Genomic DNA, 22122 nt, shown 5'->3' with positions numbered 1-22122 from the left:
GAGTGGCGGGTGGTGTGAGCACAAGAGGCCTGAACAGGCAGCCTCCCATGCCTACGGCCATACCACCCTGAATGCGCCCGATCTCGTCCGATCTCGGAAGCTAAGCAGGGTCGGGCCTGGTTAGTACTTGGATGGGAGACCGCCTGGGAATACCAGGTGCTGTAGGCATTTTGCCACTCGCTGCTGCGCGTCCCCTGCACAATCACACCTAATCTTCCTGGCTCATAGCATTTTCTAACAAATATACATATATTCTGCTCTCCTCCTCTCCCTCCTCCTCTTTGTTTTTTTTTTTTATTTATTTATAAAGAAACCGGCAACGAGTTTACAATATGCGTGGCCCTTAACTTTAAACTCGAAAACTGAAAGAAAATGAAGAAAAACTTTGCCCTAAGACAGGACAGAGGACCCCTAGCTAAGGCTGGGGAGCTGCTGCAAGCTGCCGCTGCTGATGGGCTGCGCCGGCCCCGGTTCCGGGGGCCCCCCTCCCTCGGCTGGGCTGTCCGAGGCAGCCCGGGAGCAGGGGCCCGCTGAGGCGGAGAGCCAGGCCCGTGACATTAAGGGCCATGGACCCAGGCAGTACTCGGACCCTCGCCTCACTCTCTTTTCTATACGGACAGAGGGGGCGGGGCACGGACATTATTTGCATATGAGGGGCCAGTTCTTGGTGTTTTTTCTTTTTTTACAAAAAGACAGGAGACTTGCGGCAGCCAGAGATTGAGGGTAAAGAAGTTGCCTCCCCAGAGTTCGGGTGAGCATCAGCTGCTGAGCGGGAGTCCCTGCAGCCCCCGGCACATAGAGAAGTGTCCCGAGCAGAGTGCCTTGGAGGCCAGGGCGAAGCAAGTGCCTGGAGGCCAGTGCGAAGCAAGGCTAGGCGGCGCTTGTTAAAAAGGTCCGGCTGCTGGTCTGCTGCTAATGCCGGCCCCTAAAGAAGGGTGGTCGCAGCCAGCCTGTGCGAAAGTGTAAAGTAAGCAAGTGCAAGAGAGGGCTGTGCTTGGCAGTGTGCAGGAAGTTTGATATGGAGGGCAGGTGTTAAAGGGAAATGTGCAAAGGTACTCGAGGGACGCCTGGTGATGACACGCGGGCTGCCGCAGCACAAGAGGCCTGAACAGGCACGCTCTCGTGCCTACGGCCATACCACCCTGAATGCGCCCGATCTCGTCCGATCTCGGAAGCTAAGCAGGGTCGGGCCTGGTTAGTACTTGGATGGGAGACCGCCTGGGAATACCAGGTGCTGTAGGCATTTTGCCTCTCTGACCAATGGCACTTCCGTTTTTTGGGGGGCGGGATCTATTCTACTCTTTTATTTTTTGTTTCTTAAAAAAAAAAAAAAACGCCATCAGGTTCGCAACACTCAGGGCCCATAACTTTCCGCTCGGATATTGAACATTCGGCTGCGCTTTACACTGGGTCCAGAAAGAAAAAAAGCTGTGCCATGAGACAGAACACGGGACCGACTCCAACACCCCCTCCCCCCCCCCCCCCACCCCCACCCCAACCCCGCAAGATGTGGTTTTCTTCTCTCGGCGGCGCAGAGCTGCTGCACGGGCCAGCATCGGTTCCAGGTCCCCATCTATTGGCTTTCCCCAGCAGCCCGAAAGCAGGGGGGGTGAGCCGGAGAGCCAGTCAGCGAGGGCCGCCGAGTACAACCGAGAGGGGTGCGGGGCGCACACACACGCACACACATACGCACTCACTTACACCCATGCATTCACAAGCAGACACTCGCACACACCCCGTACACAACACTCACTCACAAATACACATACATTCATACATGCGCACACGAACAAACGAACCAAACGGCGTCAAGAAAAAAGCAACACTTACCTGCTGCAGGCCTCCGGGAGCTGCCAAGAGGGTTGCCACTGCTACCTTGGTCAGCCAATGAGGGGAGGCAGCAGTCGCTCACTCGTTACAGAGCAGGATGGGGACAGAGTCGGTGACAGACACTCGGCCGTTGGCGCTTCGGGGTTTAAAAATGAAGCGTCCAGCTACGAGGCTTTCACTGAAGCTCTCCCTCAACAGGAGGGGAGGGCCTCAAGGACCTTTTGCTGAGCCGAGGAGGTCAGGCCCACCAGAGCTGTGACATCCTCAGCCCAGCAAACCTCAGCTTAGGCAGCCGGGAGCCTGCGCATTTAGCGCATCTCCAACTCCTGGCCTGAACATAAAGAGTGTCTGTCAAGCTGACCTTTCTTCAGCCTGACATACACTCCTTATGTCCAAAAGGGCGGGGGCGTGGCCTCACCGCCTTTAAGGACGGGCGGCTGCTGAAGTCAGGCCGTTGGCAACGAGGACCACGCAACCATAGAGCACTCAGACCCTCATCTCAGTCTCTCTTCTCTATACACACGGTGGCAGGCCCTGGACATGGACGTGATTTGCATACGAGGGCTCGGTCTCTGATAAAAAAAAAGAAAAGAAAACTTGCAGCCAGAGCTCCCTGGGAAAAAAAATTGCCATGCCAATGCTTCTGCGGGTGAGCATGAGTTGAAGAGTTGTAGTCCGGCAGCCCCTGCCACATGGCGGAGCGGCCCGATAGAGTGCCTTAGAGCCCAGTGCAAAGCAAGGCCAGGCTCTTGGTGAAAACACCAGGCTGCTGGTTTGCTAGCTCCCCAGCTGGCACCTATAGGGAGGTCGGAGCCTGCGTGTCATTTATTTATTTATTTATAGTTTTATAGAGCGCGAACCAGACCCGTGAGGGTATCAGAGCGCTTTACAGGATTGAGGGGGAGGAAAACAACGCATAAGGATGGGAGGGATCAGATTGGGAGAGATAGGGATACAATATACAGGAGGAGCACGCAGTCTGAGGTCCAAGCTACATGTGGGAGAAAATTGAAGCATGCAGATAAAAAAACCATACAAGAAGGTTTCCATATCCACGAGGTGCACCCCGTCTGAGGTCGAAGCTACATGTGGGATAACAAATTAGAGCGGGTAGTTACATGTACAAGAAGGCGCGCAGTCTCAGCTCTTGGGGGGGATGCCCAGGAGTCCAGAAAAATGTGTCATCCGTGGAGGCCGTGGATAATGCCGAGGTGGAGGGTGGAACAAGTCTATGAGGTGATTGTAAAGTATTCCTTAGATGAGCTATTTTCCTGTTAAAGAAAGTTTTGGTCTCCTTCTTAAAGTGTGCCAGTGACGGAAGTCTTCTGATGGAGGGTGGGAGAGAGTGCCAGATTCTTGGAGCGGCCCCAGAGAAGGCTCGATTGCAGGTTTTTTTCTTCCCGAAGCGTGCTTTTTGGCAGATCGGGAGTTTCTGGCCTGTCCGGATATCACGAGTTTTTGTGCAAGATATGTAGGTGAATTCGCGTACAGAGCTTTGTGAGTTATGCAAGCCACTTCAAATTGTATTCTGGCCTTCTGGGGAAGCCAGTTCAGAGCTTTGAGGTGGGGAGAGATGTGGTCAAATTGTTTTCAACCCGTTACGAGTCTGGCGGCGGTGTTGAGGCAGGCTTTCAACGGGGCCAGAGAGTTCTTGGGTAGCCCTGCAAGAGTAGAGCATCCATATTCAAGTCTGGAAATGACTAGGGCCTGGGTTGCCATTTTAAGGCCGGACACATCGAGGAAGGGTTTTAGGTTTCTTAGGTAGCTCGGGTGGAATCTAGCCGTTTTGGCCATCGCGTTTATACGGCCATGCATATGCAAGCTGCCGTCAAGGGTTATTCCCAGGGATTTCGCCGACTCAATAATGGTAGGAGGGCAGTTGAGTGCAGTGATGGTCTTGATCCATTCCTGGATGTCTGGGTTTGGTTTGGGTGGGGGGGGGGGGGTCAGAAGGAATTCCGTTTTGTTTGCGTTGAGTTTAAGCTGGTTGCTGGTGAGCCAGTGGACTGGCCGCTTCAGTGCCTCGTTTAGGGAGAAAATGTCCTCGGGGAAAGAGATTTTTATGTAGACCTGTGTACGGTGGGCGTACATAAGGTAGGAGATGTTGGCGGCAGAAGTGTGAAATAAGCAAGCGCACGGCTGGTGAAAGCCAGGGCTGTGCTTGGCTATCTGTAGCAAGCTTGCCAAGGGAGGGCAGTTGTTGAAGGGAAGTGTGCAAGTGTGCGCAGCGCAGAAGGTTCCAGAGTGGCGGGTGGTGTGAGCACAAGAGGCCTGAACAGGCAGCCTCCCATGCCTACGGCCATACCACCCTGAATGCGCCCGATCTCGTCCGATCTCGGAAGCTAAGCAGGGTCGGGCCTGGTTAGTACTTGGATGGGAGACCGCCTGGGAATACCAGGTGCTGTAGGCATTTTGCCACTCGCTGCTGCGCGTCCCCTGCACAATCACACCTAATCTTCCTGGCTCATAGCATTTTCTAACAAATATACATATATTCTGCTCTCCTCCTCTCCCTCCTCCTCTTTGTTTTTTTTTTTTATTTATTTATAAAGAAACCGGCAACGAGTTTACAATATGCGTGGCCCTTAACTTTAAACTCGAAAACTGAAAGAAAATGAAGAAAAACTTTGCCCTAAGACAGGACAGAGGACCCCTAGCTAAGGCTGGGGAGCTGCTGCAAGCTGCCGCTGCTGATGGGCTGCGCCGGCCCCGGTTCCGGGGGCCCCCCTCCCTCGGCTGGGCTGTCCGAGGCAGCCCGGGAGCAGGGGCCCGCTGAGGCGGAGAGCCAGGCCCGTGACATTAAGGGCCATGGACCCAGGCAGTACTCGGACCCTCGCCTCACTCTCTTTTCTATACGGACAGAGGGGGCGGGGCACGGACATTATTTGCATATGAGGGGCCAGTTCTTGGTGTTTTTTCTTTTTTTACAAAAAGACAGGAGACTTGCGGCAGCCAGAGATTGAGGGTAAAGAAGTTGCCTCCCCAGAGTTCGGGTGAGCATCAGCTGCTGAGCGGGAGTCCCTGCAGCCCCCGGCACATAGAGAAGTGTCCCGAGCAGAGTGCCTTGGAGGCCAGGGCGAAGCAAGTGCCTGGAGGCCAGTGCGAAGCAAGGCTAGGCGGCGCTTGTTAAAAAGGTCCGGCTGCTGGTCTGCTGCTAATGCCGGCCCCTAAAGAAGGGTGGTCGCAGCCAGCCTGTGCGAAAGTGTAAAGTAAGCAAGTGCAAGAGAGGGCTGTGCTTGGCAGTGTGCAGGAAGTTTGATATGGAGGGCAGGTGTTAAAGGGAAATGTGCAAAGGTACTCGAGGGACGCCTGGTGATGACAAGCGGGCTGCCGCAGCACAAGAGGCCTGAACAGGCACGCTCACGTGCCTACGGCCATACCACCCTGAATGCGCCCGATCTCGTCCGATCTCGGAAGCTAAGCAGGGTCGGGCCTGGTTAGTACTTGGATGGGAGACCGCCTGGGAATACCAGGTGCTGTAGGCATTTTGCCTCTCTGACCAATGGCACTTCCGTTTTTTTGGGGGCGGGATCTATTCTACTCTTTTATTTTTTGTTTCTTAAAAAAAAAAAAAAACGCCATCAGGTTCGCAACACTCAGGGCCCATAACTTTCCGCTCGGATATTGAACATTCGGCTGCGCTTTACACTGGGTCCAGAAAGAAAAAAAGCTGTGCCATAAGACAGAACACGGGACCGACTCCAACACCCCCCCCCCCCCCCCCCCCCCACCCCAACCCCGCAAGATGTGGTTTTCTTCTCTCGGCGGCGCAGAGCTGCTGCACGGGCCAGCATCGGTTCCAGGTCCCCATCTATTGGCTTTCCCCAGCAGCCCGAAAGCAGGGGGGGTGAGCCGGAGAGCCAGGCAGCGAGGGCCGCCGAGTACAACCGAGAGGGGTGCGGGGCGCACACACACGCACACACATACGCACTCACTTACACCCATGCATTCACAAGCAGACACTCGCACACACCCCGTACACAACACTCACTCACAAATACACATACATTCATACATGCGCACACGAACAAACGAACCAAACGGCGTCAAGAAAAAAGCAACACTTACCTGCTGCAGGCCTCCGGGAGCTGCCAAGAGGGTTGCCACTGCTACCTTGGTCAGCCAATGAGGGGAGGCAGCAGTCGCTCACTCGTTACAGAGCAGGATGGGGACAGAGTCGGTGACAGACACTCGGCCGTTGGCGCTTCGGGGTTTAAAAATGAAGCGTCCAGCTACGAGGCTTTCACTGAAGCTCTCCCTCAACAGGAGGGGAGGGCCTCAAGGACCTTTTGCTGAGCCGAGGAGGTCAGGCCCACCAGAGCTGTGACATCCTCAGCCCAGCAAACCTCAGCTTAGGCAGCCGGGAGCCTGCGCATTTAGCGCATCTCCAACTCCTGGCCTGAACATAAAGAGTGTCTGTCAAGCTGACCTTTCTTCAGCCTGACATACACTCCTTATGTCCAAAAGGGCGGGGGCGTGGCCTCACCGCCTTTAAGGACGGGCGGCTGCTGAAGTCAGGCCGTTGGCAACGAGGACCACGCAACCATAGAGCACTCAGACCCTCATCTCAGTCTCTCTTCTCTATACACACGGTGGCAGGCCCTGGACATGGACGTGATTTGCATACGAGGGCTCGGTCTCTGATAAAAAAAAGAAAAGAAAACTTGCAGCCAGAGCTCCCTGGGAAAAAAAATTGCCATGCCAATGCTTCTGCGGGTGAGCATGAGTTGAAGAGTTGTAGTCCGGCAGCCCCTGCCACATGGCGGAGCGGCCCGATAGAGTGCCTTAGAGCCCAGTGCAAAGCAAGACCAGGCTCTTGGTGAAAACACCAGGCTGCTGGTTTGCTAGCTCCCCAGCTGGCACCTATAGGGAGGTCGGAGCCTGCGTGTCATTTATTTATTTATTTATAGTTTTATAGAGCGCGAACCAGACCCGTGAGGGTATCAGAGCGCTTTACAGGATTGAGGGGGAGGAAAACAACGCATAAGGATGGGAGGGATCAGATTGGGAGAGATAGGGATACAATATACAGGAGGAGCACGCAGTCTGAGGTCCAAGCTACATGTGGGAGAAAATTGAAGCATGCAGATAAAAAAACCATACAAGAAGGTTTCCATATCCACGAGGTGCACCCCGTCTGAGGTCGAAGCTACATGTGGGATAACAAATTAGAGCGGGTAGTTACATGTACAAGAAGGCGCGCAGTCTCAGCTCTTGGGGGGGATGCCCAGGAGTCCAGAAAAATGTGTCATCCGTGGAGGCCGTGGATAATGCCGAGTTGGAGGGTGGAACAAGCCTATGAGGTGATTGTAAAGTATTCATTAGATGAGCTATTTTCCCATTAAAGAAAGTTTTGGTCTCCTTCTTAAAGTGTGCCAGTGACGGAAGTCTTCTGATGGAGGGTGGGAGAGAGTTCCAGATTCTTGGAGCGGCCCCAGAGAAGGCTCGATTGTAGGTTTTTTTCTTCCCGAAGCGTGCTTTTTGGCATATCGGGAGTTTCTGGCCTGTCCGGATATCACGAGTTTTTGTGCAAGAAATGTAGGTGAATTCGCGTACAGAGATTTGTGAGTTATGCAAGCCGCTTTAAATTGTATTCTGGCCTTCAGGGGAAGCCAGTTCAGAGCTTTGAGGCAGGGGGAGAAATGTGGTCAAATGTTGTTTCAACCCGTTGCGAGTCTGGCGGCGGTGTTGAGGCAGGCTTTCAATGGGGCCAGACAGTTCTTGGGTAGCCCTGCAAGAGTAGAGCATCCATATTCAAGTTTAGAAATGACTAGGGCCTGGGTTGCCATTTCAAGGCCGGACACATCGAGGAAGGGTTTTAGGTTTCTTGGGTAGCTCAGGTGGAATCTAGCCGTTCTGGCCAGCGCGTTTATATGGCCATGCATATGCAAGCTGCCGTCAAGGGTTATTCCCAGGGATTTCGCCGACTCAATAATGGTAGGAGGGCAGTTTAGTGTAGTGATGGTCTTGATCCATTCCTGGAAGTCTGGATTTGGTTTGGGTGGGGAGATCAGAGGGAATTCCGTTTTGTTTGCGTGGAGTTTAAGCTGGTTGCTGGTGAGCCAGTGGACTGCCAGCTTCAGTGCCTCGTTTAGGGAGAAAATGTCCTCAGGGAAAGAGATTTTTATGTAGACCTGTGAACGGTGGGCGTACATAAGGTAGGAGATGTTGGCGGCAGAAGTGTGAAATAAGCAAGTGCACGGCTGGTGAAAGCCAGGGCTGTGCTTGGCTATCTGTAGCAAGCTTGCCAAGGGAGGGCAGTTGTTGAAGGGAAGTGTGCAAGTGTGCGCAGCGCAGAAGGTTCCAGAGTGGCGGGTGGTGTCAGCACAAGAGGCCTGAACAGGCAGCCTCCCATGCCTACGGCCATACCACCCTGAATGCGCCCGATCTCGTCCGATCTCGGAAGCTAAGCAGGGTCGGGCCTGGTTAGTACTTGGATGGGAGACCGCCTGGGAATACCAGGTGCTGTAGGCATTTTGCCACTCGCTGCTGCGCGTCCCCTGCACAATCACACCTAATCTTCCTGGCTCATAGCATTTTCTAACAAATATACATATATTCTGCTCTCCTCCTCTCCCTCCTCCTCTGTTTTTTTTATTTCTTTATTTATTTATTTATAAAGAAGCCGGCAACGAGTTTACAATATGCGTGGCCCTTAACTTTAAACTCGAAAACTGAAAGAAAATGAAGAAAAACTTTGCCCTAAGACAGGACAGAGGACCCCTAGCTAAGGCTGGGGAGCTGCTGCAAGCTGCCGCTGCTGATGGGCTGCGCCGGCCCCGGTTCCGGGCCCCCTCTCCCTCGGCTGGGCTGTCCGAGGCAGCCCGGGAGCAGGGGGCCGCTGAGGCGGAGAGCCAGGCCGGTGACATTAAGGGCCATGGACCCAGGCAGTTCTCGGACCCTCGCCTCACTCTCTTTTCTATACGGACAGAGGGGGCGGGGCGGGGCACGGACATTATTTGCATATGAGGGGCCAGTTCTTGAGGTTTCTTTTTTTTTTTTTTTACAAAAAGACAGGAGACTTGCAGCAGCCAGAGATTGGGGGTAAAGAAGTTGCCTCCCCAGATATCGGGTGAGCATCAGCTGCTGAGCGAGAGTCCCTGCAGCCCCCCGGCACATAGAGAAGTGTCCCGAGCAGAGTGCCTTGGAGGCCGGGGCGAAGCAAGTGCCTGGAGGCCAGTGCGAAGCAAGGCTAGGCGGCGCTTGTTAAAAAGGTCAGGCTGCTGGTCTGCTGCTAATGCCGGCCCCTAAAGAAGGGTGGTCGCAGCCAGCCTGTGCGAAAGTGTAAAGTAAGCAAGTGCAAGAGAGGGCTGTGCTTGGCAGTGTGCAGGAAGTTTGATATGGAGGGCAGGTGTTAAAGGGAAATGTGCAAAGGTACTCGAGGGACGCCTGGTGATGACAAGCGGGCTGCCGCAGCACAAGAGGCCTGAACAGGCACGCTCACGTGCCTACGGCCATACCACCCTGAATGCGCCCGATCTCGTCCGATCTCGGAAGCTAAGCAGGGTCGGGCCTGGTTAGTACTTGGATGGGAGACCGCCTGGGAATACCAGGTGCTGTAGGCATTTTGCCTCTCTGACCAATGGCACTTCCGTTTTTTTGGGGGCGGGATCTATTCTACTCTCTTATTTTTTGTTTCTTAAAAAAAAAAAAAAACGCCATCAGGTTCGCAACACTCAGGGCCCATAACTTTCCGCTCGGATATTGAACATTCGGCTGCGCTTTACACTGGGTCCAGAAAGAAAAAAAGCTGTGCCATAAGACAGAACACGGGACCGACTCCAACACCCCCCCCCCCCCCACCCCCACCCCAACCCCGCAAGATGTGGTTTTCTTCTCTCGGCGGCGCAGAGCTGCTGCACGGGCCAGCATCGGTTCCAGGTCCCCATCTATTGGCTTTCCCCAGCAGCCCGAAAGCAGGGGGGGTGAGCCGGAGAGCCAGGCAGCGAGGGCCGCCGAGTACAACCGAGAGGGGTGCGGGGCGCACACACACGCACACACATACGCACTCACTTACACCCATGCATTCACAAGCAGACACTCGCACACACCCCGTACACAACACTCACTCACAAATACACATACATTCATACATGCGCACACGAACAAACGAACCAAACGGCGTCAAGAAAAAAGCAACACTTACCTGCTGCAGGCCTCCGGGAGCTGCCAAGAGGGTTGCCACTGCTACCTTGGTCAGCCAATGAGGGGAGGCAGCAGTCGCTCACTCGTTACAGAGCAGGATGGGGACAGAGTCGGTGACAGACACTCGGCCGTTGGCACTTCGGGGTTTAAAAATGAAGCGTCCAGCTACGAGGCTTTCACTGAAGCTCTCCCTCAACAGGAGGGGAGGGCCTCAAGGACCTTTTGCTGAGCCGAGGAGGTCAGGCCCACCAGAGCTGTGACATCCTCAGCCCAGCAAACCTCAGCTTAGGCAGCCGGGAGCCTGCGCATTTAGCGCATCTCCAACTCCTGGCCTGAACATAAAGAGTGTCTGTCAAGCTGACCTTTCTTCAGCCTGACATACACTCCTTATGTCCAAAAGGGCGGGGGCGTGGCCTCACCGCCTTTAAGGACGGGCGGCTGCTGAAGTCAGGCCGTTGGCAACGAGGACCACGCAACCATAGAGCACTCAGACCCTCATCTCAGTCTCTCTTCTCTATACACACGGTGGCAGGCCCTGGACATGGACGTGATTTGCATACGAGGGCTCGGTCTCTGATAAAAAAAAGAAAAGAAAACTTGCAGCCAGAGCTCCCTGGGAAAAAAAATTGCCATGCCAATGCTTCTGCGGGTGAGCATGAGTTGAAGAGTTGTAGTCCGGCAGCCCCTGCCACATGGCGGAGCGGCCCGATAGAGTGCCTTAGAGCCCAGTGCAAAGCAAGACCAGGCTCTTGGTGAAAACACCAGGCTGCTGGTTTGCTAGCTCCCCAGCTGGCACCTATAGGGAGGTCGGAGCCTGCGTGTCATTTATTTATTTATTTATAGTTTTATAGAGCGCGAACCAGACCCGTGAGGGTATCAGAGCGCTTTACAGGATTGAGGGGGAGGAAAACAACGCATAAGGATGGGAGGGATCAGATTGGGAGAGATAGGGATACAATATACAGGAGGAGCACGCAGTCTGAGGTCCAAGCTACATGTGGGAGAAAATTGAAGCATGCAGATAAAAAAACCATACAAGAAGGTTTCCATATCCACGAGGTGCACCCCGTCTGAGGTCGAAGCTACATGTGGGATAACAAATTAGAGCGGGTAGTTACATGTACAAGAAGGCGCGCAGTCTCAGCTCTTGGGGGGGATGCCCAGGAGTCCAGAAAAATGTGTCATCCGTGGAGGCCGTGGATAATGCCGAGTTGGAGGGTGGAACAAGCCTATGAGGTGATTGTAAAGTATTCATTAGATGAGCTATTTTCCCATTAAAGAAAGTTTTGGTCTCCTTCTTAAAGTGTGCCAGTGACGGAAGTCTTCTGATGGAGGGTGGGAGAGAGTTCCAGATTCTTGGAGCGGCCCCAGAGAAGGCTCGATTGTAGGTTTTTTTCTTCCCGAAGCGTGCTTTTTGGCATATCGGGAGTTTCTGGCCTGTCCGGATATCACGAGTTTTTGTGCAAGAAATGTAGGTGAATTCGCGTACAGAGATTTGTGAGTTATGCAAGCCGCTTTAAATTGTATTCTGGCCTTCAGGGGAAGCCAGTTCAGAGCTTTGAGGCAGGGGGAGAAATGTGGTCAAATGTTGTTTCAACCCGTTGCGAGTCTGGCGGCGGTGTTGAGGCAGGCTTTCAATGGGGCCAGACAGTTCTTGGGTAGCCCTGCAAGAGTAGAGCATCCATATTCAAGTTTAGAAATGACTAGGGCCTGGGTTGCCATTTCAAGGCCGGACACATCGAGGAAGGGTTTTAGGTTTCTTGGGTAGCTCAGGTGGAATCTAGCCGTTCTGGCCAGCGCGTTTATATGGCCATGCATATGCAAGCTGCCGTCAAGGGTTATTCCCAGGGATTTCGCCGACTCAATAATGGTAGGAGGGCAGTTTAGTGCAGTGATGGTCTTGATCCATTCCTGGAAGTCTGGATTTGGTTTGGGTGGGGAGATCAGAGGGAATTCCGTTTTGTTTGCGTGGAGTTTAAGCTGGTTGCTGGTGAGCCAGTGGACTGCCAGCTTCAGTGCCTCGTTTAGGGAGAAAATGTCCTCAGGGAAAGAGATTTTTATGTAGACCTGTGAACGGTGGGCGTACATAAGGTAGGAGATGTTGGCGGCAGAAGTGTGAAATAAGCAAGTGCACGGCTGGTGAAAGCCAGGGCTGTGCTTGGCTATCTGTAGCAAGCTTGCCAAGGGAGGGCAGTTGTTGAAGGGAAGTGTGCAAGTGTGCGCAGCGCAGAAGGTTCCAGAGTGGCGGGTGGTGTCAGCACAAGAGGCCTGAACAGGCAGCCTCCCATGCCTACGGCCATACCACCCTGAATGCGCCCGATCTCGTCCGATCTCGGAAGCTAAGCAGGGTCGGGCCTGGTTAGTACTTGGATGGGAGACCGCCTGGGAATACCAGGTGCTGTAGGCATTTTGCCACTCGCTGCTGCGCGTCCCCTGCACAATCACACCTAATCTTCCTGGCTCATAGCATTTTCTAACAAATATACATATATTCTGCTCTCCTCCTCTCCCTCCTCCTCTGTTTTTTTTATTTCTTTATTTATTTATTTATAAAGAAGCCGGCAACGAGTTTACAATATGCGTGGCCCTTAACTTTAAACTCGAAAACTGAAAGAAAATGAAGAAAAACTTTGCCCTAAGACAGGACAGAGGACCCCTAGCTAAGGCTGGGGAGCTGCTGCAAGCTGCCGCTGCTGATGGGCTGCGCCGGCCCCGGTTCCGGGCCCCCTCTCCCTCGGCTGGGCTGTCCGAGGCAGCCCGGGAGCAGGGGGCCGCTGAGGCGGAGAGCCAGGCCGGTGACATTAAGGGCCATGGACCCAGGCAGTTCTCGGACCCTCGCCTCACTCTCTTTTCTATACGGACAGAGGGGGCGGGGCGGGGCACGGACATTATTTGCATATGAGGGGCCAGTTCTTGAGGTTTCTTTTTTTTTTTTTTTACAAAAAGACAGGAGACTTGCAGCAGCCAGAGATTGGGGGTAAAGAAGTTGCCTCCCCAGATATCGGGTGAGCATCAGCTGCTGAGCGAGAGTCCCTGCAGCCCCCCGGCACATAGAGAAGTGTCCCGAGCAGAGTGCCTTGGAGGCCGGGGCGAAGCAAGTGCCTGGAGGCCAGTGCGAAGCAAGGCTAGGCGGCGCTTGTTAAAAAGGTCAGGCTGCTGGTCTGCTGCTAATGCCGGCCCCTAAAGAAGGGTGGTCGCAGCCAGCCTGTGCGAAAGTGTAAAGTAAGCAAGTGCAAGAGAGGGCTGTGCTTGGCAGTGTGCAGGAAGTTTGATATGGAGGGCAGGTGTTAAAGGGAAATGTGCAAAGGTACTCGAGGGACGCCTGGTGATGACAAGCGGGCTGCCGCAGCACAAGAGGCCTGAACAGGCACGCTCACGTGCCTACGGCCATACCACCCTGAATGCGCCCGATCTCGTCCGATCTCGGAAGCTAAGCAGGGTCGGGCCTGGTTAGTACTTGGATGGGAGACCGCCTGGGAATACCAGGTGCTGTAGGCATTTTGCCTCTCTGACCAATGGCACTTCCGTTTTTTTGGGGGCGGGATCTATTCTACTCTTTTATTTTTTGTTTCTTAAAAAAAAAAAAAAACGCCATCAGGTTCGCAACACTCAGGGCCCATAACTTTCCGCTCGGATATTGAACATTCGGCTGCGCTTTACACTGGGTCCAGAAAGAAAAAAAGCTGTGCCATAAGACAGAACACGGGACCGACTCCAACACCCCCCCCCCCCCCCCCACCCCCACCCCAACCCCGCAAGATGTGGTTTTCTTCTCTCGGCGGCGCAGAGCTGCTGCACGGGCCAGCATCGGTTCCAGGTCCCCATCTATTGGCTTTCCCCAGCAGCCCGAAAGCAGGGGGGGTGAGCCGGAGAGCCAGGCAGCGAGGGCCGCCGAGTACAACCGAGAGGGGTGCGGGGCGCACACACACGCACACACATACGCACTCACTTACACCCATGCATTCACAAGCAGACACTCGCACACACCCCGTACACAACACTCACTCACAAATACACATACATTCATACATGCGCACACGAACAAACGAACCAAACGGCGTCAAGAAAAAAGCAACACTTACCTGCTGCAGGCCTCCGGGAGCTGCCAAGAGGGTTGCCACTGCTACCTTGGTCAGCCAATGAGGGGAGGCAGCAGTCGCTCACTCGTTACAGAGCAGGATGGGGACAGAGTCGGTGACAGACACTCGGCCGTTGGCACTTCGGGGTTTAAAAATGAAGCGTCCAGCTACGAGGCTTTCACTGAAGCTCTCCCTCAACAGGAGGGGAGGGCCTCAAGGACCTTTTGCTGAGCCGAGGAGGTCAGGCCCACCAGAGCTGTGACATCCTCAGCCCAGCAAACCTCAGCTTAGGCAGCCGGGAGCCTGCGCATTTAGCGCATCTCCAACTCCTGGCCTGAACATAAAGAGTGTCTGTCAAGCTGACCTTTCTTCAGCCTGACATACACTCCTTATGTCCAAAAGGGCGGGGGCGTGGCCTCACCGCCTTTAAGGACGGGCGGCTGCTGAAGTCAGGCCGTTGGCAACGAGGACCACGCAACCATAGAGCACTCAGACCCTCATCTCAGTCTCTCTTCTCTATACACACGGTGGCAGGCCCTGGACATGGACGTGATTTGCATACGAGGGCTCGGTCTCTGATAAAAAAAAGAAAAGAAAACTTGCAGCCAGAGCTCCCTGGGAAAAAAAATTGCCATGCCAATGCTTCTGCGGGTGAGCATGAGTTGAAGAGTTGTAGTCCGGCAGCCCCTGCCACATGGCGGAGCGGCCCGATAGAGTGCCTTAGAGCCCAGTGCAAAGCAAGACCAGGCTCTTGGTGAAAACACCAGGCTGCTGGTTTGCTAGCTCCCCAGCTGGCACCTATAGGGAGGTCGGAGCCTGCGTGTCATTTATTTATTTATTTATAGTTTTATAGAGCGCGAACCAGACCCGTGAGGGTATCAGAGCGCTTTACAGGATTGAGGGGGAGGAAAACAACGCATAAGGATGGGAGGGATCAGATTGGGAGAGATAGGGATACAATATACAGGAGGAGCACGCAGTCTGAGGTCCAAGCTACATGTGGGAGAAAATTGAAGCATGCAGATAAAAAAACCATACAAGAAGGTTTCCATATCCACGAGGTGCACCCCGTCTGAGGTCGAAGCTACATGTGGGATAACAAATTAGAGCGGGTAGTTACATGTACAAGAAGGCGCGCAGTCTCAGCTCTTGGGGGGGATGCCCAGGAGTCCAGAAAAATGTGTCATCCGTGGAGGCCGTGGATAATGCCGAGTTGGAGGGTGGAACAAGCCTATGAGGTGATTGTAAAGTATTCATTAGATGAGCTATTTTCCCATTAAAGAAAGTTTTGGTCTCCTTCTTAAAGTGTGCCAGTGACGGAAGTCTTCTGATGGAGGGTGGGAGAGAGTTCCAGATTCTTGGAGCGGCCCCAGAGAAGGCTCGATTGTAGGTTTTTTTCTTCCCGAAGCGTGCTTTTTGGCATATCGGGAGTTTCTGGCCTGTCCGGATATCACGAGTTTTTGTGCAAGAAATGTAGGTGAATTCGCGTACAGAGATTTGTGAGTTATGCAAGCCGCTTTAAATTGTATTCTGGCCTTCAGGGGAAGCCAGTTCAGAGCTTTGAGGCAGGGGGAGAAATGTGGTCAAATGTTGTTTCAACCCGTTGCGAGTCTGGCGGCGGTGTTGAGGCAGGCTTTCAATGGGGCCAGACAGTTCTTGGGTAGCCCTGCAAGAGTAGAGCATCCATATTCAAGTTTAGAAATGACTAGGGCCTGGGTTGCCATTTCAAGGCCGGACACATCGAGGAAGGGTTTTAGGTTTCTTGGGTAGCTCAGGTGGAATCTAGCCGTTCTGGCCAGCGCGTTTATATGGCCATGCATATGCAAGCTGCCGTCAAGGGTTATTCCCAGGGATTTCGCCGACTCAATAATGGTAGGAGGGCAGTTTAGTGCAGTGATGGTCTTGATCCATTCCTGGAAGTCTGGATTTGGTTTGGGTGGGGAGATCAGAGGGAATTCCGTTTTGTTTGCGTGGAGTTTAAGCTGGTTGCTGGTGAGCCAGTGGACTGCCAGCTTCAGTGCCTCGTTTAGGGAGAAAATGTCCTCAGGGAAAGAGATTTTTATGTAGACCTGTGAACGGTGGGCGTACATAAGGTAGGAGATGTTGGCGGCAGAAGTGTGAAATAAGCAAGTGCACGGCTGGTGAAAGCCAGGGCTGTGCTTGGCTATCTGTAGCAAGCTTGCCAAGGGAGGGCAGTTGTTGAAGGGAAGTGTGCAAGTGTGCGCAGCGCAGAAGGTTCCAGAGTGGCGGGTGGTGTCAGCACAAGAGGCCTGAACAGGCAGCCTCCCATGCCTACGGCCATACCACCCTGAATGCGCCCGATCTCGTCCGATCTCGGAAGCTAAGCAGGGTCGGGCCTGGTTAGTACTTGGATGGGAGACCGCCTGGGAATACCAGGTGCTGTAGGCATTTTGCCACTCGCTGCTGCGCGTCCCCTGCACAATCACACCTAATCTTCCTGGCTCATAGCATTTTCTAACAAATATACATATATTCTGCTCTCCTCCTCTCCCTCCTCCTCTGTTTTTTTTATTTCTTTATTTATTTATTTATAAAGAAGCCGGCAACGAGTTTACAATATGCGTGGCCCTTAACTTTAAACTTGAAAACTGAAAGAAAATGAAGAAAAACTTTGCCCTAAGACAGGACAGAGGACCCCTAGCTAAGGCTGGGGAGCTGCTGCAAGCTGCCGCTGCTGATGGGCTGCGCCGGCCCCGGTTCCGGGCCCCCTCTCCCTCGGCTGGGCTGTCCGAGGCAGCCCGGGAGCAGGGGGCCGCTGAGGCGGAGAGCCAGGCCGGTGACATTAAGGGCCATGGACCCAGGCAGTTCTCGGACCCTCGCCTCACTCTCTTTTCTATACGGACAGAGGGGGCGGGGCGGGGCACGGACATTATTTGCATATGAGGGGCCAGTTCTTGAGGTTTCTTTTTTTTTTTTTTTACAAAAAGACAGGAGACTTGCAGCAGCCAGAGATTGGGGGTAAAGAAGTTGCCTCCCCAGATATCGGGTGAGCATCAGCTGCTGAGCGAGAGTCCCTGCAGCCCCCCGGCACATAGAGAAGTGTCCCGAGCAGAGTGCCTTGGAGGCCGGGGCGAAGCAAGTGCCTGGAGGCCAGTGCGAAGCAAGGCTAGGCGGCGCTTGTTAAAAAGGTCAGGCTGCTGGTCTGCTGCTAATGCCGGCCCCTAAAGAAGGGTGGTCGCAGCCAGCCTGTGCGAAAGTGTAAAGTAAGCAAGTGCAAGAGAGGGCTGTGCTTGGCAGTGTGCAGGAAGTTTGATATGGAGGGCAGGTGTTAAAGGGAAATGTGCAAAGGTACTCGAGGGACGCCTGGTGATGACAAGCGGGCTGCCGCAGCACAAGAGGCCTGAACAGGCACGCTCACGTGCCTACGGCCATACCACCCTGAATGCGCCCGATCTCGTCCGATCTCGGAAGCTAAGCAGGGTCGGGCCTGGTTAGTACTTGGATGGGAGACCGCCTGGGAATACCAGGTGCTGTAGGCATTTTGCCTCTCTGACCAATGGCACTTCCGTTTTTTTGGGGGCGGGATCTATTCTACTCTCTTATTTTTTGTTTCTTAAAAAAAAAAAAAAACGCCATCAGGTTCGCAACACTCAGGGCCCATAACTTTCCGCTCGGATATTGAACATTCGGCTGCGCTTTACACTGGGTCCAGAAAGAAAAAAAGCTGTGCCATAAGACAGAACACGGGACCGACTCCAACACCCCCCCCCCCCCCCCACCCCCACCCCAACCCCGCAAGATGTGGTTTTCTTCTCTCGGCGGCGCAGAGCTGCTGCACGGGCCAGCATCGGTTCCAGGTCCCCATCTATTGGCTTTCCCCAGCAGCCCGAAAGCAGGGGGGGTGAGCCGGAGAGCCAGGCAGCGAGGGCCGCCGAGTACAACCGAGAGGGGTGCGGGGCGCACACACACGCACACACATACGCACTCACTTACACCCATGCATTCACAAGCAGACACTCGCACACACCCCGTACACAACACTCACTCACAAATACACATACATTCATACATGCGCACACGAACAAACGAACCAAACGGCGTCAAGAAAAAAGCAACACTTACCTGCTGCAGGCCTCCGGGAGCTGCCAAGAGGGTTGCCACTGCTACCTTGGTCAGCCAATGAGGGGAGGCAGCAGTCGCTCACTCGTTACAGAGCAGGATGGGGACAGAGTCGGTGACAGACACTCGGCCGTTGGCACTTCGGGGTTTAAAAATGAAGCGTCCAGCTACGAGGCTTTCACTGAAGCTCTCCCTCAACAGGAGGGGAGGGCCTCAAGGACCTTTTGCTGAGCCGAGGAGGTCAGGCCCACCAGAGCTGTGACATCCTCAGCCCAGCAAACCTCAGCTTAGGCAGCCGGGAGCCTGCGCATTTAGCGCATCTCCAACTCCTGGCCTGAACATAAAGAGTGTCTGTCAAGCTGACCTTTCTTCAGCCTGACATACACTCCTTATGTCCAAAAGGGCGGGGGCGTGGCCTCACCGCCTTTAAGGACGGGCGGCTGCTGAAGTCAGGCCGTTGGCAACGAGGACCACGCAACCATAGAGCACTCAGACCCTCATCTCAGTCTCTCTTCTCTATACACACGGTGGCAGGCCCTGGACATGGACGTGATTTGCATACGAGGGCTCGGTCTCTGATAAAAAAAAGAAAAGAAAACTTGCAGCCAGAGCTCCCTGGGAAAAAAAATTGCCATGCCAATGCTTCTGCGGGTGAGCATGAGTTGAAGAGTTGTAGTCCGGCAGCCCCTGCCACATGGCGGAGCGGCCCGATAGAGTGCCTTAGAGCCCAGTGCAAAGCAAGACCAGGCTCTTGGTGAAAACACCAGGCTGCTGGTTTGCTAGCTCCCCAGCTGGCACCTATAGGGAGGTCGGAGCCTGCGTGTCATTTATTTATTTATTTATAGTTTTATAGAGCGCGAACCAGACCCGTGAGGGTATCAGAGCGCTTTACAGGATTGAGGGGGAGGAAAACAACGCATAAGGATGGGAGGGATCAGATTGGGAGAGATAGGGATACAATATACAGGAGGAGCACGCAGTCTGAGGTCCAAGCTACATGTGGGAGAAAATTGAAGCATGCAGATAAAAAAACCATACAAGAAGGTTTCCATATCCACGAGGTGCACCCCGTCTGAGGTCGAAGCTACATGTGGGATAACAAATTAGAGCGGGTAGTTACATGTACAAGAAGGCGCGCAGTCTCAGCTCTTGGGGGGGATGCCCAGGAGTCCAGAAAAATGTGTCATCCGTGGAGGCCGTGGATAATGCCGAGTTGGAGGGTGGAACAAGCCTATGAGGTGATTGTAAAGTATTCATTAGATGAGCTATTTTCCCATTAAAGAAAGTTTTGGTCTCCTTCTTAAAGTGTGCCAGTGACGGAAGTCTTCTGATGGAGGGTGGGAGAGAGTTCCAGATTCTTGGAGCGGCCCCAGAGAAGGCTCGATTGTAGGTTTTTTTCTTCCCGAAGCGTGCTTTTTGGCATATCGGGAGTTTCTGGCCTGTCCGGATATCACGAGTTTTTGTGCAAGAAATGTAGGTGAATTCGCGTACAGAGATTTGTGAGTTATGCAAGCCGCTTTAAATTGTATTCTGGCCTTCAGGGGAAGCCAGTTCAGAGCTTTGAGGCAGGGGGAGAAATGTGGTCAAATGTTGTTTCAACCCGTTGCGAGTCTGGCGGCGGTGTTGAGGCAGGCTTTCAATGGGGCCAGACAGTTCTTGGGTAGCCCTGCAAGAGTAGAGCATCCATATTCAAGTTTAGAAATGACTAGGGCCTGGGTTGCCATTTCAAGGCCGGACACATCGAGGAAGGGTTTTAGGTTTCTTGGGTAGCTCAGGTGGAATCTAGCCGTTCTGGCCAGCGCGTTTATATGGCCATGCATATGCAAGCTGCCGTCAAGGGTTATTCCCAGGGATTTCGCCGACTCAATAATGGTAGGAGGGCAGTTTAGTGCAGTGATGGTCTTGATCCATTCCTGGAAGTCTGGATTTGGTTTGGGTGGGGAGATCAGAGGGAATTCCGTTTTGTTTGCGTGGAGTTTAAGCTGGTTGCTGGTGAGCCAGTGGACTGCCAGCTTCAGTGCCTCGTTTAGGGAGAAAATGTCCTCAGGGAAAGAGATTTTTATGTAGACCTGTGAACGGTGGGCGTACATAAGGTAGGAGATGTTGGCGGCAGAAGTGTGAAATAAGCAAGTGCACGGCTGGTGAAAGCCAGGGCTGTGCTTGGCTATCTGTAGCAAGCTTGCCAAGGGAGGGCAGTTGTTGAAGGGAAGTGTGCAAGTGTGCGCAGCGCAGAAGGTTCCAGAGTGGCGGGTGGTGTCAGCACAAGAGGCCTGAACAGGCAGCCTCCCATGCCTACGGCCATACCACCCTGAATGCGCCCGATCTCGTCCGATCTCGGAAGCTAAGCAGGGTCGGGCCTGGTTAGTACTTGGATGGGAGACCGCCTGGGAATACCAGGTGCTGTAGGCATTTTGCCACTCGCTGCTGCGCGTCCCCTGCACAATCACACCTAATCTTCCTGGCTCATAGCATTTTCTAACAAATATACATATATTCTGCTCTCCTCCTCTCCCTCCTCCTCTGTTTTTTTTATTTCTTTATTTATTTATTTATAAAGAAGCCGGCAACGAGTTTACAATATGCGTGGCCCTTAACTTTAAACTCGAAAACTGAAAGAAAATGAAGAAAAACTTTGCCCTAAGACAGGACAGAGGACCCCTAGCTAAGGCTGGGGAGCTGCTGCAAGCTGCCGCTGCTGATGGGCTGCGCCGGCCCCGGTTCCGGGCCCCCTCTCCCTCGGCTGGGCTGTCCGAGGCAGCCCGGGAGCAGGGGGCCGCTGAGGCGGAGAGCCAGGCCGGTGACATTAAGGGCCATGGACCCAGGCAGTTCTCGGACCCTCGCCTCACTCTCTTTTCTATACGGACAGAGGGGGCGGGGCGGGGCACGGACATTATTTGCATATGAGGGGCCAGTTCTTGAGGTTTCTTTTTTTTTTTTTTTACAAAAAGACAGGAGACTTGCAGCAGCCAGAGATTGGGGGTAAAGAAGTTGCCTCCCCAGATATCGGGTGAGCATCAGCTGCTGAGCGAGAGTCCCTGCAGCCCCCCGGCACATAGAGAAGTGTCCCGAGCAGAGTGCCTTGGAGGCCGGGGCGAAGCAAGTGCCTGGAGGCCAGTGCGAAGCAAGGCTAGGCGGCGCTTGTTAAAAAGGTCAGGCTGCTGGTCTGCTGCTAATGCCGGCCCCTAAAGAAGGGTGGTCGCAGCCAGCCTGTGCGAAAGTGTAAAGTAAGCAAGTGCAAGAGAGGGCTGTGCTTGGCAGTGTGCAGGAAGTTTGATATGGAGGGCAGGTGTTAAAGGGAAATGTGCAAAGGTACTCGAGGGACGCCTGGTGATGACAAGCGGGCTGCCGCAGCACAAGAGGCCTGAACAGGCACGCTCACGTGCCTACGGCCATACCACCCTGAATGCGCCCGATCTCGTCCGATCTCGGAAGCTAAGCAGGGTCGGGCCTGGTTAGTACTTGGATGGGAGACCGCCTGGGAATACCAGGTGCTGTAGGCATTTTGCCTCTCTGACCAATGGCACTTCCGTTTTTTTGGGGGCGGGATCTATTCTACTCTTTTATTTTTTGTTTCTTAAAAAAAAAAAAAAACGCCATCAGGTTCGCAACACTCAGGGCCCATAACTTTCCGCTCGGATATTGAACATTCGGCTGCGCTTTACACTGGGTCCAGAAAGAAAAAAAGCTGTGCCATAAGACAGAACACGGGACCGACTCCAACACCCCCCCCCCCCCCCCACCCCCACCCCAACCCCGCAAGATGTGGTTTTCTTCTCTCGGCGGCGCAGAGCTGCTGCACGGGCCAGCATCGGTTCCAGGTCCCCATCTATTGGCTTTCCCCAGCAGCCCGAAAGCAGGGGGGGTGAGCCGGAGAGCCAGGCAGCGAGGGCCGCCGAGTACAACCGAGAGGGGTGCGGGGCGCACACACACGCACACACATACGCACTCACTTACACCCATGCATTCACAAGCAGACACTCGCACACAC

The 22122-nt window shown here is 53.9% G+C and overlaps 12 non-coding genes across 12 annotated transcripts; all 12 read left to right on the top strand.

Annotated features, from left to right (window-relative positions):
* The first annotated feature begins 49 nt into the window (after window positions 1-49).
* LOC146801523 (5S ribosomal RNA) lies at window positions 50-168 on the top strand. The gene has a single exon (XR_014968229.1). It is a non-coding gene; the product is annotated as a 5S ribosomal RNA (ribosomal RNA).
* A 956-nt stretch (window positions 169-1124) lies between these two features.
* LOC146801522 (5S ribosomal RNA) lies at window positions 1125-1243 on the top strand. The gene has a single exon (XR_014968227.1). It is a non-coding gene; the product is annotated as a 5S ribosomal RNA (ribosomal RNA).
* Window positions 1244-4121: 2878 nt separating this feature from the next.
* On the top strand, window positions 4122-4240 carry LOC146801521 (5S ribosomal RNA). The gene has a single exon (XR_014968226.1). It is a non-coding gene; the product is annotated as a 5S ribosomal RNA (ribosomal RNA).
* Window positions 4241-5196: 956 nt separating this feature from the next.
* LOC146801520 (5S ribosomal RNA) lies at window positions 5197-5315 on the top strand. Its single transcript, XR_014968225.1, has one exon. It is a non-coding gene; the product is annotated as a 5S ribosomal RNA (ribosomal RNA).
* Window positions 5316-8185: 2870 nt separating this feature from the next.
* On the top strand, window positions 8186-8304 carry LOC146801519 (5S ribosomal RNA). The gene has a single exon (XR_014968224.1). It is a non-coding gene; the product is annotated as a 5S ribosomal RNA (ribosomal RNA).
* A 972-nt stretch (window positions 8305-9276) lies between these two features.
* Window positions 9277-9395, top strand: LOC146801518 (5S ribosomal RNA). The gene has a single exon (XR_014968223.1). It is a non-coding gene; the product is annotated as a 5S ribosomal RNA (ribosomal RNA).
* A 2868-nt stretch (window positions 9396-12263) lies between these two features.
* LOC146801517 (5S ribosomal RNA) lies at window positions 12264-12382 on the top strand. The gene has a single exon (XR_014968222.1). It is a non-coding gene; the product is annotated as a 5S ribosomal RNA (ribosomal RNA).
* Window positions 12383-13354: 972 nt separating this feature from the next.
* Window positions 13355-13473, top strand: LOC146801516 (5S ribosomal RNA). Its single transcript, XR_014968221.1, has one exon. It is a non-coding gene; the product is annotated as a 5S ribosomal RNA (ribosomal RNA).
* A 2871-nt stretch (window positions 13474-16344) lies between these two features.
* Window positions 16345-16463, top strand: LOC146801515 (5S ribosomal RNA). Its single transcript, XR_014968220.1, has one exon. It is a non-coding gene; the product is annotated as a 5S ribosomal RNA (ribosomal RNA).
* A 972-nt stretch (window positions 16464-17435) lies between these two features.
* Window positions 17436-17554, top strand: LOC146801514 (5S ribosomal RNA). The gene has a single exon (XR_014968219.1). It is a non-coding gene; the product is annotated as a 5S ribosomal RNA (ribosomal RNA).
* Window positions 17555-20424: 2870 nt separating this feature from the next.
* LOC146801513 (5S ribosomal RNA) lies at window positions 20425-20543 on the top strand. Its single transcript, XR_014968218.1, has one exon. It is a non-coding gene; the product is annotated as a 5S ribosomal RNA (ribosomal RNA).
* A 972-nt stretch (window positions 20544-21515) lies between these two features.
* LOC146801512 (5S ribosomal RNA) lies at window positions 21516-21634 on the top strand. Its single transcript, XR_014968216.1, has one exon. It is a non-coding gene; the product is annotated as a 5S ribosomal RNA (ribosomal RNA).
* Window positions 21635-22122: the final 488 nt, after the last annotated feature.

This window comes from Triturus cristatus, chromosome 8 (genome assembly GCF_964204655.1).
Source record: "Triturus cristatus chromosome 8, aTriCri1.1, whole genome shotgun sequence".
Classification (NCBI taxonomy): Eukaryota; Metazoa; Chordata; class Amphibia; order Caudata; family Salamandridae; genus Triturus; species Triturus cristatus.
The sequence above is the reverse complement of the archived record's forward strand: the minus strand, read 5'-3'. Positions and strand labels throughout refer to the sequence as shown.